Source organism: Pan troglodytes, chromosome 1 (genome assembly GCF_028858775.2).
Source record: "Pan troglodytes isolate AG18354 chromosome 1, NHGRI_mPanTro3-v2.0_pri, whole genome shotgun sequence".
Taxonomy (NCBI): Eukaryota; Metazoa; Chordata; class Mammalia; order Primates; family Hominidae; genus Pan; species Pan troglodytes.
The window spans coordinates 189,633,644-189,645,400 of record NC_072398.2 but is presented as its reverse complement, the minus strand read 5'-3'; the positions used below and the strand labels follow the sequence as shown (position 1 = coordinate 189,645,400).

Sequence of the window (11,757 nt, the reverse complement as noted above, 5' to 3'; positions counted from 1 at the left end):
AGAGTGACTAGTCCAACCTCCCAAATATTCCCCCAAATGGTGCTGAGACCTGCCCGGGATCTGCCAGCCTGATTTAGACAGCAATTTGCATACAATTTACCCAGAAAGCTGCACTGTGAAAAAATATAATTACTTTTTTAATATTCTCGCTCTGATGTGAATGCTTACTGCCCGGTAATGAATTACTTGCTTAATGAAGATAAACCTGAATTGGAGATGCACTTTGGAGGGCTGCTGGGGCGTCCGGTTTGATGCCATCATTTGCAGCTGTTAATTTCTGAAATTGATGCCCTTGTTGGTGGGATCATAAATTGAGGGGGAAATCTATGAGCTCCAGCACTTCCAGTTTTTTACTCTGTGGCATTGGTGGAGCTACTTAGCCTCTCTGTGCCTCAGTTTCCTCATCTATAACAAGGGTATTGGGGTAAGTTAGAAGTATATTAATGTGGGTCCATCTCACAGTAAAGTGATCTTTACTGGAGAATGATTGAGCATCTACAATGTGTCAGGTGAGAGACAGAGGGGAAGTGATTTATTCAAAGACACTCATGAACTCAGAGGCTTCTGAACTAGAATGAGTAGCCACAGCTTTGTGTCCAGGTGCTACACTTGGATCTCTTCTCCTAAATGGCCTTGAAGACGCCTCCTGACTGCTGGTGATGTGAAAGAGAGCCAGGCTGAAGTCAGACACTGGTAGGAGGAAAAAAAAAAAAAAAAAAAAAAAAAAACTGTGGAGCTGTGGCCACTGGAAACTCTACCCGTTCCTCTACCTGATGCTAACCATGTCTGGGAACTGATCACAGAAGAGCACAGGGCTGGGGGCCAGCACAACAAGCCAACGATTCAGCAAATATGTAGTTACTGCCATCTATGGCCATATGTTTTAGGCTCCTAGCACACAGCCATGAGTAAGACCAGCAAGGTCCCTGCCTACATGGACCTGAAATTCTAAAAGATGTGGTGAACACATAGCGATAATAGATGAGTTAACTAAGAATAAAGATAAAGTCAGATAATGATAAGTGAAATAAAATTTTTTAAATAGATAATATGAAACAGATCAATTGAGGGGGTAATTTTGACTTGGCCTAAAAGACTTCCCTAAAGAGGTGACACCTGGACTGAAATGTAAATGATATTAAGTCCCAGCATTTTGGGAGGCTGAGGCAGGAGGATTGCTTGAGCCCAGGAGTTTGAGGCTGCAGTGAGCTATGATTGTGCAACTACATTCCAGCCTGGGTGACAGAGCAAGAACCCATCTCTAACTAACTAACTTAATAACTAACAAACTGAATGAATGGATGAATGAATAAATGATATTAAGGAATCAGCCCTGTAAATATTAGAAATGTGATTCCAGGTGAGATCAGAAAAGTAGGTAGGAGGTAGATCATAAAGGGCCTTATAGGTTGTGGAAGGGACTTTGGTTTTATTTTTTGTGCAAAGGGAAGCCACTGAGGGCTTTCATAAGGGGAGTGATATAATTTATTGGCATTTATGAAGATTATTCCATAAAAGAAAATAGAAAATCTGGAAAACGATATCTATTAAAGAAATTGAATTTATAATATAAAAATTTCCCACCCAGATGGTTTCACTGGTAAATTCTATCAAATATTTAAGGAATAAATGATACCAATCATACACAAACTCTCAGAAAATATATGAGAGAACATACCCCAACTAATTTTACGAGCCCAGAGTAATCCTCCTGCTGAATTATTTAGTTCTCCATAGCTAACTATGCTGATAAGTAGTGGCTTAAAACAATAATTTGTTGTTATTATATCTCATGATTCTAGGGTCAGGAATTTGGACAGACCACAGTGGAGATGGTTAATCTATGCCCCACGGTGTCTGGGGCCTCAGCCGGGGTGACTCAAAGGTGTCTGTGATATGTAACAATTGGAGGCTGAGTAGGCATCTTTCTCTCCTCTCCAGGTGGCCTCTCGGTGAGCTTAGGTTCCCTCACAGTATGGCGGCCTCAGGGTGGTTGGATTTCCTACATAGCAGCTTGGATCTCCAAGTATGAGTATTGCAAGAGGCCTGGGAAGAAGCTTCAAAGCTTCTTACAACTTTACTTTGAAAGGGCAGCTCTTCTTCTTCTTCTTTATTTTTTATTTTATTTTATTTTATTTATTTATTTATTTTTGAGACGGAATCTCACTCTGTCACCCAAACTGGAGTGCAGAGGTATGATCTCAGCTCACCACAACCTCCGCCTGCTGGGTTCAAGCGATTCTCCTGCCTCAGCCAGGTAGCTGGGACTACAGGTGTGCACCACCATGCCCACTATGTTTTTAGTTGAGATGGGGTGTCACCATGTTGGCCAGGCTGGTCAACTTGAGCAACTAGGCCATGATGGTGTGTGACTTACTGAGATGGAACAACTGGTAGAGGAATGGTTTGGGGCGAGAGGAATCAAGTCTCTGTTTCATATGTACTAAGTTTGGGAGACCCATGAGGCCATATGGAGAGGTGTCAAGGAGGCAGTTGAATATATAGGTTTGGATCCTGGGAAGAGATCAGGACTGGGGATTTATATTTTAAAGTCAATGTGTAGATGATATTCAGAGCCAAGAGGGTGCCAGGTGCAGTGGCTCATGCCTGTAATCCCAGCACTTTGGGAGGCTGAGGCTGATCATTTGAGCCCAGGAGTTTGAGAGCAGCCAGGGCAACATAGTGAGACCCCATCTCTACAAAACATAGAAATTAGTCAGCTGTGATGGCGCAGCCTATAGTCCAAGCTGCTTGAGAAGCTGAGGTGGGGTGAATGCTTAAGCTGGGAAGTTGAGGCTGCAGTGAGCCACGACTGTACTCCAGCCTGGGTGACAGAATAAGACCCTGTCCCACAAAAAAAGAAAGAAAGAAAGAGAAAGAAAGAAAGAAAGAAAAAGTGAGTTAAAGCCATGGGGCAGAATGAGCTCAGCTGGTGAGGGAGACTAGATAGAAGAGAGAAGAGAGCCAAGGCTTGTTCCCCGGGCCACTCCCACTTTTAGAAGAGGGGACAAGCAATAGAGTTTAACACAGGAGCCTGAGAGAGGTAGGGAGACGGACAATTGGGAGAATGAGGTGTAGAGAAAGTCACTGGGCTTGGGGAGGGGAGAACGGGGAATGTGGGAGGGGGCCTAACCCCCATTTTCCAGTGTCTTCTATGTGCCAGACGCTGTCTTGGGAGATTTACATGCACTCCTTCAGGACAATGTTGCCAAGTAGGTATTATTGTTCCTATTTCATGGATGATAAAACTGAGACCCAGATTGGTGAAATGACTTGCCCAAATCATACAAATAGGGATGGAGAGCCTGGATTAGCAGCCAGATCTGTCTTTGAGATTCTTTCCACCACCCTCCAGCAATCATGCCTCCAGCAGGGGTTGCAGGATTGGGGGAAGCCACTTATGGTTTCTCATCTGTAAAATGTTCACCTTTCAGGGTTATGAGGATAAAATGGGATAATCCGTGTTAAGCACCTGGCAGCGCTTAACCGGGTGGGCCCTTAGTAAACAATAATGATTGTGGCTATATGTGCAGAGTGCAACAGAGTCTCGCAGACAGTGACTGGTACTGGGGGGAGCTAGGGGGTGACGGGGTGAGGCTGTGGAGTAGGCTTCCTGGAGGAGGCCCAATGTGAGCTGAGGATTCCGTGGTTTGAAACACTGATCTGTGACAAAGTTTCCAGTGGTTCATGGGGTGAAATGAGAAAAAGGACAACACAATGGGTTTTATGTAAAGCTAAATGTGTTCAATGTAAAGGATTACTCTTTATCCTGAGATTATGTCCTTCCTACTTTGTTGGTATTAAAGCATCCTTTTTATGAAACGATGGTGGTTAGAGGATGGTAGTTATATTTTAAATATCTTTACTAATGAAATGAAAACTTGGCAACCTTCGATCATTCCCCAAACTTTCTTTTGAAGTTTTTAACTGATCCATGAAATTCAAAAGTCTGACAGCCACTGACAGCTGGAGCAGGGAGGGCATTCTAGGCAGAGAACTGCATGTGCAAGGGCAAAGTTGGCGGGAGAGGCACAGGCTGGTCTGGAACTGCAAATAAGTAGCAAGAGCAGTAAGGGCAGCTGGGAGGTCCAACAAGGAACCAGGAGGCCCCATCCTGGGGTGGGGTGGTCACCCTGTGAAGTCCCTACCCTCTCTTCCTGCTGCCCAGCATGGCAGGAGAATTCCCTGTGCACTAAGGCTGCTCCCCAGGGCATCCCATGACCATGTGCAATGTGTGCGTGTGTGTGCATGCGTGCATGTGTGTGTGCCTGCATCCTTGGTGAGGCAAGGAGGCCAGCCATGGACTGATGGGGTCTTGCCTAATAAATCTTGAAGAGACATACAGGATGGAAATAGAGATCAGGAAAGACACTGGGGAGAAAGACACTGGGGAGAAAGACAAGAAAACCCGGGACTATCTGAGTAGAAGGAGCAGTGTCTGCATGTTGGGGCACATATGTGCATGTGTATGTGTGCGTATGTCCCTGAGAGCATGTGGACCGGTGTGTGTGTGTACATTTGCATTGTAAGAAAGTGTGTGCTATTTCTGGGTTATCCATGTGGGCAGGGGGAAAATCTCTGCTGGCTCTATTAGGCTTTGGCTTGAGTGTATGTCCAGTGTATGTTGGGGTGCTTTGCTGCTGGTGCAAATGTGGCACGGTTGTGCATACTGTACATATACAGATATGAGAGATAGGTGAGAGGTGTCAATACTGTGTAGCTCAGTGTGTCTGTGTGCTGTTAGGTGGTCTGTTCAACCTGGGTAATGTCTCTGGGCTGTGTGTGTCTGTGTGTGGGCAGGAGCCACGGTGGGCGTGTACTGATGGTACTGAGTGTGAACTGTGTGTGTCTGTATGTGGGGAGGGAGTCTATGGTGGGTGTGTGCTGATGGTACTGAGTATGAACTGTGTGTGTCTGTATGTGGGGAGGGATCCCATGGTGGATGTGTGCTGATGGTACTGAGTGTGAACTGTGTGTGTCTGTATGTGGGCGGGAGTCCATGGTGGGTGTGTGCTGATGGTACTGAGTGTGAACTATGTGTGTCTGTATGTGGGCAGGGAGTCTGTGGTGGGAGTGTACTGCTGGTATTAAGTGTGAGCTGTGTGTGTCTGTGGGGAGGGAGTCCATGGTGGGCATGTGCTGATGGTATTGAGTGTAAGCTGTGTGTGTCTGTATGTGGGGAGGGAATCCGTGGTGGGCGTGTGCTGATGGTACTGAGTGTGAGCTGTGTGTGTCTGTATGTGGGGAGGGAGTCCATGGTGGGCATGTGCTGATGGTATTGAGTGTGGGCTGTGTGTGTCTGTATGTGGGCAGGGAATCTGTGGTGGGTGTGTGCTGATGGCATTGAGTGTCTGTTGGAGCCCAGGCTCCCCTCCCTTCCCCCACTCTTCTGATGACCCAGGCTGCCAGTCTTGTTTATTTCCATATGTTGTCTGTCTCTTCCAGGCCTATGTCTGACTCTGACCAAGGGCTCATATACATGACCCTTGGAGATGGAGATTGGTACAGGCAAAGTCCTTGCTCCCTTCCTCTCCAACCCTCCCAGGCTCCGGTCAGCCCTAGGCTGCTAAGCCTCAGGATCCTACTTTCTGACCTGAGGAGGAAGAGGCCTTGTGGTTTAGGGATGGCCATTGCCAACCCATGTTCCCAGCTTACTTTGGTCCTGTAGAGGCTCTCCATGCCTCTCTATATCCTTCCCATTCCCTGGCCCCGGCCAGCCTGTATTTCAGCTTTCTCCTGGTCCCTGTGGGGAGGCTTGGGTCAGCCTGCTCATCTCCAGCCTCCTCCATCATCCTTTCTGCCAGCCCCAGGCCCCTTCTCCAGCTTGTTCAGATTCAGGTTTCTGGACCAGGCTGGCTCATGGGGAGCAAGTGTCTTCCCCAGTCCTGCCCTTTCCACAGGGGCCACTTGTCCTCTGCCCAGGAGCCTGCTGAGAGAGTTCAATGGAGAGAAAGAAATGCGGTGGGGGTGAGACAGTCTGTACAATGTAAACAAGGGTTCCCCCGTGAGTGGGTGTTTGTGAGTCTCTGCAAGTTGGGGCGTAGGAGGGGGGTGTCAGTGCTGCCGCCAGGGCCCATGCATGCAGCGTGTGCAGACAGACTGGGTGGGGGCGGGGCCTCACATTTATCCAGCGCTCACTGCTCGCCAGTCAGGATGCTAAGTGCTTTACTCAGATTATCTCATTTAATAAGTGTGACAGTGTGTGAGAGGGTGACAGAGACGGGGCAGAGAAGGGCAGGTGGTCAGGAGGCGGCTGCTTGCAAGTCCCTGGCAGAGTATTTCCTTAATCCATCCCAACAGCGTGCCCTGCTGGGTCTGACCCAGGCCTCAGTCTGGGGAGCAACCTCTTAGCCCCTCTCCATATGGAGACACAGGAGGTGGGAGCAGGCTATGCCCCAAGTTCCCGGCCCACCTCCCTGCCCTGTCCTCAGCCAGAGGATGTCCCCTCCCAGAACAGAGGGCTGCCTGCTCCTTTTCTTTTCTCCTGCGTGTGCTCAGTACAGGGCCCAAGCACTGCAGGTGCCTAATTGGTCCCTACCCCTTAGCAGAGGCCAGGCCGACCTGAGGAGTTGTCTGTACATTCAATCAGCCTAGTCCCTACTCTGTAAATCTCATATAGAGGAAATGAGAACCCCCATGGTTCAGAGGAGCCAGGCCCCAGATATGAAGGAAGCAAAGGGGTCCAAGCTAAGGCCAAGACAGCTCACCGGTCATTCCACCGGAGGGAGCAGGGCTGCAGGCCCCACCAAGGTCTCGGAGTCCTGCCTCTGACACCCACTGCTTCACCTACTCCAATTCGTTGCTGGCTTTTAGGTAAGCTAATATTTGCCTGAGGGTGCTTAGAAGTGAGGACTGGGGTCTCTTGTCACCCAGGTGGGATCGTCGCAGAGGTCTGATGGCAAGGATGCCATGGATTTCTAGAGGAAGAGGGACAAGGAAGGAAGGGAGGAGGGAGGGAGGGAGACCATGAACATGAATGGACTCCCTCCTATGCACAAACTACCCCAGGGGACCAAGCGGCTACCCAGAGACACTCAGACAAGTATCAGAAGACCGACCCTGAGCCGCAACAGGGGGAGGGCTTCCAGGAGGAAGTGGGCCTGGGACCGAAGCTTGGAGGGATTGCCATGGTGAGGAACACTGGGGGAGGAGGTGTGGGAGTGGCAAGCCCGGAGGAACACAGCCTTTCCGAAGAGCACAGCGCCCCCACCTTCCCCGGAGCTGCAATGATAACAGTAGCTATGAGCACCGAATGTTTTCGGGAAAACAAAAATATTAGCCATTATTTAAGGAGTATTTTGGGGAAAATGCCATTATTATTCACCCAAAGTCTGTGGCACCACCAGGTACTCAGGCTGAAAACCTCAGTCACTGTCCACGTCCCCCTCCACAACCCACTTCCACCCACTTCCAAGCAGTCACCAGATCCTGAGTATCCTCTTTCTCAGGGATTGGGGTCAGACAGACCTGGGTTCCATCCCAGCTCCATCACTTGTCTGCTGTGTGATCTTGGGCAAGTCACTTAACCTCTCTGTGCCCCAATTTTCTCTACTGTACTGAGAGGATGATAACAGTACTTACAGGTTTGTTGTGAGAATTCAACAAGTTAACACATGTAAAGAGCTTAACACAATGTCTAGCAGAATAGACACTTAGGAAACATGAGCTATTTTTATTTCCACTAAACTATGTGTTTCCCCAGATCAAAACTGTGCTTATAACACTGTCCTGCTGAGGAACCTGCCAGTGCTGCCTTGCACCTTGCAGCCCAGCAAGGTGGAACAGTCAGGTCTTCCTAAATGCATCATGCTACCTATATTAATTAGTCTTCCACAGTGAAATAACACAAGCTGAGCAGCTGACACAACAGAAATTTATTTTCTCACAATTCTGGAGGCTGGAAGGCCAAGATCAAGGTGTTGGCAGATTTGGTTTCTCCCGAGGCCTCTCTCCTTGGCTTGCAGAGGGCTGCTTTCTCACTGTGTCCTCACATGTTCTTCCTCTGTGCACATGCAGCCCTGGTATCTTTTTATGAGTCCAAATTTCCTCCTTTTATAAAGACACCAGTCAAGGCCACGCACGGTGGCTCACGCCTGCACTCCCAGCACTTTGGGAGACCAAGGCGGGTGGATCACTTGAGGCCAGGAGTTCGAGGACCAGCCTGACCAACATGGCGAAACCTTGTCTCTGCTAAAAATACAAAACTTACCTGGGTGTAGTGGTGCATGCCTATAGTCCCAGCTACTTGGGAGGTTGAGGCACAAGAATTGCTTGAACCTGGGAGGCGGAGGTTGCAGTGAGCTGAGATCGTGCCATTGCATTCCAGCCTGGGTGACAGAGCAAGACTCTGTCTCCAAAATAAATAAATAAATAAATAAACCAGTCAAACTGGATTGGGGCCCACCTTAGGGCCTAATTTTAATGTAATCACCTCTTTAAATGGCCCATGTCCAAATACAGTCACATTCTGAGCAACTAGGGGTTAGGGCTTCAACAAATGATTTTTGGGGCTGGGCATGGTGGCTCACACCTGTAATCCCAGCACTTTGGGAGACCGAGGCTGGCAGATCAACTGAGGTCAGGAGTTCGAGACCAGCCCGGCCAACATGGTGAAACCCCATCTCTACCAAAAAAACATACAAAAATTAGCTGGGCGTGGTGGTGCACACTTGTAGTCCTAGCTACTGAGGAGGCTGAGGCAGAAGAATTGCTTGAACTTGGGAGATGGAGGTTGCAGTGAGCCAAGATTGTGCCACTGCACTCCAGCCTGGGCAACAGAGCAAGACTCTGTCTCAAAAAAAAAAAAAAAAAAAAAAATTTTGGGGGGGGTCGTAATTCAGCCCATAGCGCCACCTTCCTTCTCTGCATCTTTCTGCATGTTGCTGTTCTCTCTGCCTGAAACACTGTCCACATTTTCTCTTCTTCTCCCATGAAGTTCTCCTACTCATCATCTAAAACCTAGACAGAGCGTCACCGCCTCCAGGAAGGCTTCCTAGCTAGACTGCTGCCTCCTCTGGGCTCTCACAGCCCACTGTGTTGACCTATATCATGACATGTATCACACTCTAAGAACTGTCATTTGCTGGGGTGGATGCCTGTTGTTTTGATCTGTACAGCATCCCGTTCCCCCTCTGATAACAGCATCTTCTTCTCTTTGAAGAAGTGACGCCCCCTCACCCCCTCCACTCCTGTGACTGTGGCTCAGATGACTCAGTAAATTACAGTTGCTGCTTCTTGCCACAGGAATGAGCATGTGATGAAGCAGAGCCAATCAGAGTACTTCCTTGAGATTTTTATCTACAAATGTTGGGCAGGAAAATGCTGATCTTTCCTCTGGGGTCCAGAATGACGTAAACTTGGAGCTTTGTGTGGTCATGGCCCAGATTTGTCCTGCCAGGAAGGACGTCTATCTGCAGGGGAAAGAATCAGGCCCACGCCCAAGGGAAGCACCTATGAAGAGCTGGTCACTCTATGTAAATTTTAAGCTTTTCATATGTAATTTTTTGTGTGTTTTGGGCAATACATTTAAAAGGTTCAAAAATCAAAATAATACACACAGCTATACAATAAAAAGTTTCAGTTTTATCCTTGTTCCTGTTAACTCATCTCCTATCACATGGATAATCACGTTTTAATATTTCTTGTGGGTCCTTCCTATGGTTCTTTATGAAAATATAAGTGGCCGGTCACGGTGATTCACGCCTGTAATCCCAGCACTTTGGGAGGCTGAGGTGGGTGGATCATGAGGCCAGGAGATTGAGACCATCCTGGCCAACATGGTGAAGCCCCGTTTCTACTAAAATACAAAAACAACAACAACAACAAAAAATTAGCCTGGCATGGTGGTGCATGCCTGTAGTCCCAGCTACTCTGGAGGCTGAGGCAGGGGAATCACTTGAACCTGGGAGGTGGAGGTTGCAGTGAGCCGAGATCACACCACTGCACTCTACCCTGGTAACAGAGCTAGACTCCGTCTCAAAAAGAAAAAAAAAAAAAAAGCAAAGAAAATACAAGCAAATAATAATATATATTATTTTTCTCTCTTCTTGGAAAAAAGGATACTATACATTCTGTTCTACACCTTGCTTGGTTTTATTCATTTAGCAATATATCCTGGGGTACTTTCCATAAATTACTCTGTGACCTTTCTCTCTCTTTTCACAGCTGCATAATATTTCATTGTATGGATAAACTACACAGTTCCCAGTGATGAAGACCAAGATTGTTCCCAATCTGTTTGCTATTATAAACAGTGTTGCAACAAACAGGCTTTGTGTGTATCATTTCATATGAGTACAAGAGTTTCTGTAGACTTGACAATAAAAAGATAACCCAATTGAAAAAACAAAGGATTTGAATAGTCATTGCTCCAAAGAAGATATGATAAGTATATTAAAAAGTTGCTCACCATCATTACCCATTAGGGAAATGCAAATCAAAACCACAGTGAGATACTGCACATTCACTAGGATGGCTATAATCAAAAAGACACATAATAACAAGTGTCTTAGTTCATTTCAGCTGCTATAACAAAATATCGCAGACTGGTTGGCTCAAACAACAGAAATGTTATTTCTCATGGTTCTGGAGGCTGGGAAGTCCAAGATCAAGGGGCTGGCTGATTTGGTTTCTGGTGAGCCCTCTCTTCTGGGCCTGTAGAGGACCACTGTTGCACTGAGTACCTAGGACCTTTTTTTCCTCTGCATGTGTAGAGAGAGAGAGACAGAAAGAGAGCACACAAATGTATGCTGGTGTTTCTTTCTCTTTTATTTTTATCAACTTAATTTAATTTTTAGATTTCAAATTATGAAATATTTAAAGAATACAGTAAAGTACAGAAAAATATAACTGACCTCTATATAGCCCATTCACTTGATTTAACAAATGTGTGGTATTTTGCCACGTTTACTTCAGAACTCGCTCTTTTTGTAGAAAATAAAAATATTAAAAACATAGCTAAAGCCCAATCTCATCCCTTCCCGCTCCCTCTCCTCATGTTAACCACTAGCCTGAAATTATGTTTTTATACTTTTATTGCATATTTGAATGAGATCATAAATAATATATTGGCAGCTTTTTTCCAATATTTTTATTGTGCTAAAATACATACAACATGAAATTTACCATCTTAACCATTTTAAAGCATATAGTTCAGTGGCATTAAACACATTCATAAAGTTGTGTGACCGTTACCCCCATTCATCTCCATAACTCTTTTCATCTTATAAAATTGAAACTCCATTAAACAATAACTCCCCATTTCCACTTCCCCCTAGCCCCTGGAAACCACCATTGTACTTTCTATCATTATGATTTTGACCACTCTAAGTACCTTATGTAAGTGGAATCATACAGAATTTGTCTTTTTGTGGCTGGCTTATTTCACTAGTATAATGTCCTCAGGGTTCATCCATGTTATAACATATTGCAGAATCTCCTTCCTTTTTTAGGGCTGAGGAATATTCCATTGTATGGACATATCACCTTTTGCTTATCTGCTCATCCACTGATGGACATCTGGGGTGCTTCCACACTGTAGCTATTGTGAGTAATACCGCTATGAACGTGGGTTGATAAATATCTTCCTCTTCTTATAAGTGCACCTATAAGAGCCATATTAGGGCCTCACCCTTATGATAAAGGTATAACCTTTATCACCTTCTCACAGGTCCTATCTCTAATACAATGACATAGAGCTTCAACACATACATTTTGAAGGGACACAAACATTTAGTCCAAGACAATGGATGAGAATAT

General features: G+C 46.3%; 1 long non-coding RNA gene across 1 annotated transcript; it reads left to right on the top strand.

Annotated features, from left to right (window-relative positions):
- Window positions 1–1,871: 1,871 nt before the first annotated feature.
- LOC134807206 (uncharacterized) lies at window positions 1,872–10,265 on the top strand. Its single transcript, XR_010147014.1, has 2 exons — window positions 1,872–1,952; window positions 10,165–10,265. It is a non-coding gene; the product is annotated as an uncharacterized LOC134807206 (long non-coding RNA).
- The last annotated feature ends 1,492 nt before the right edge of the window (window positions 10,266–11,757 follow it).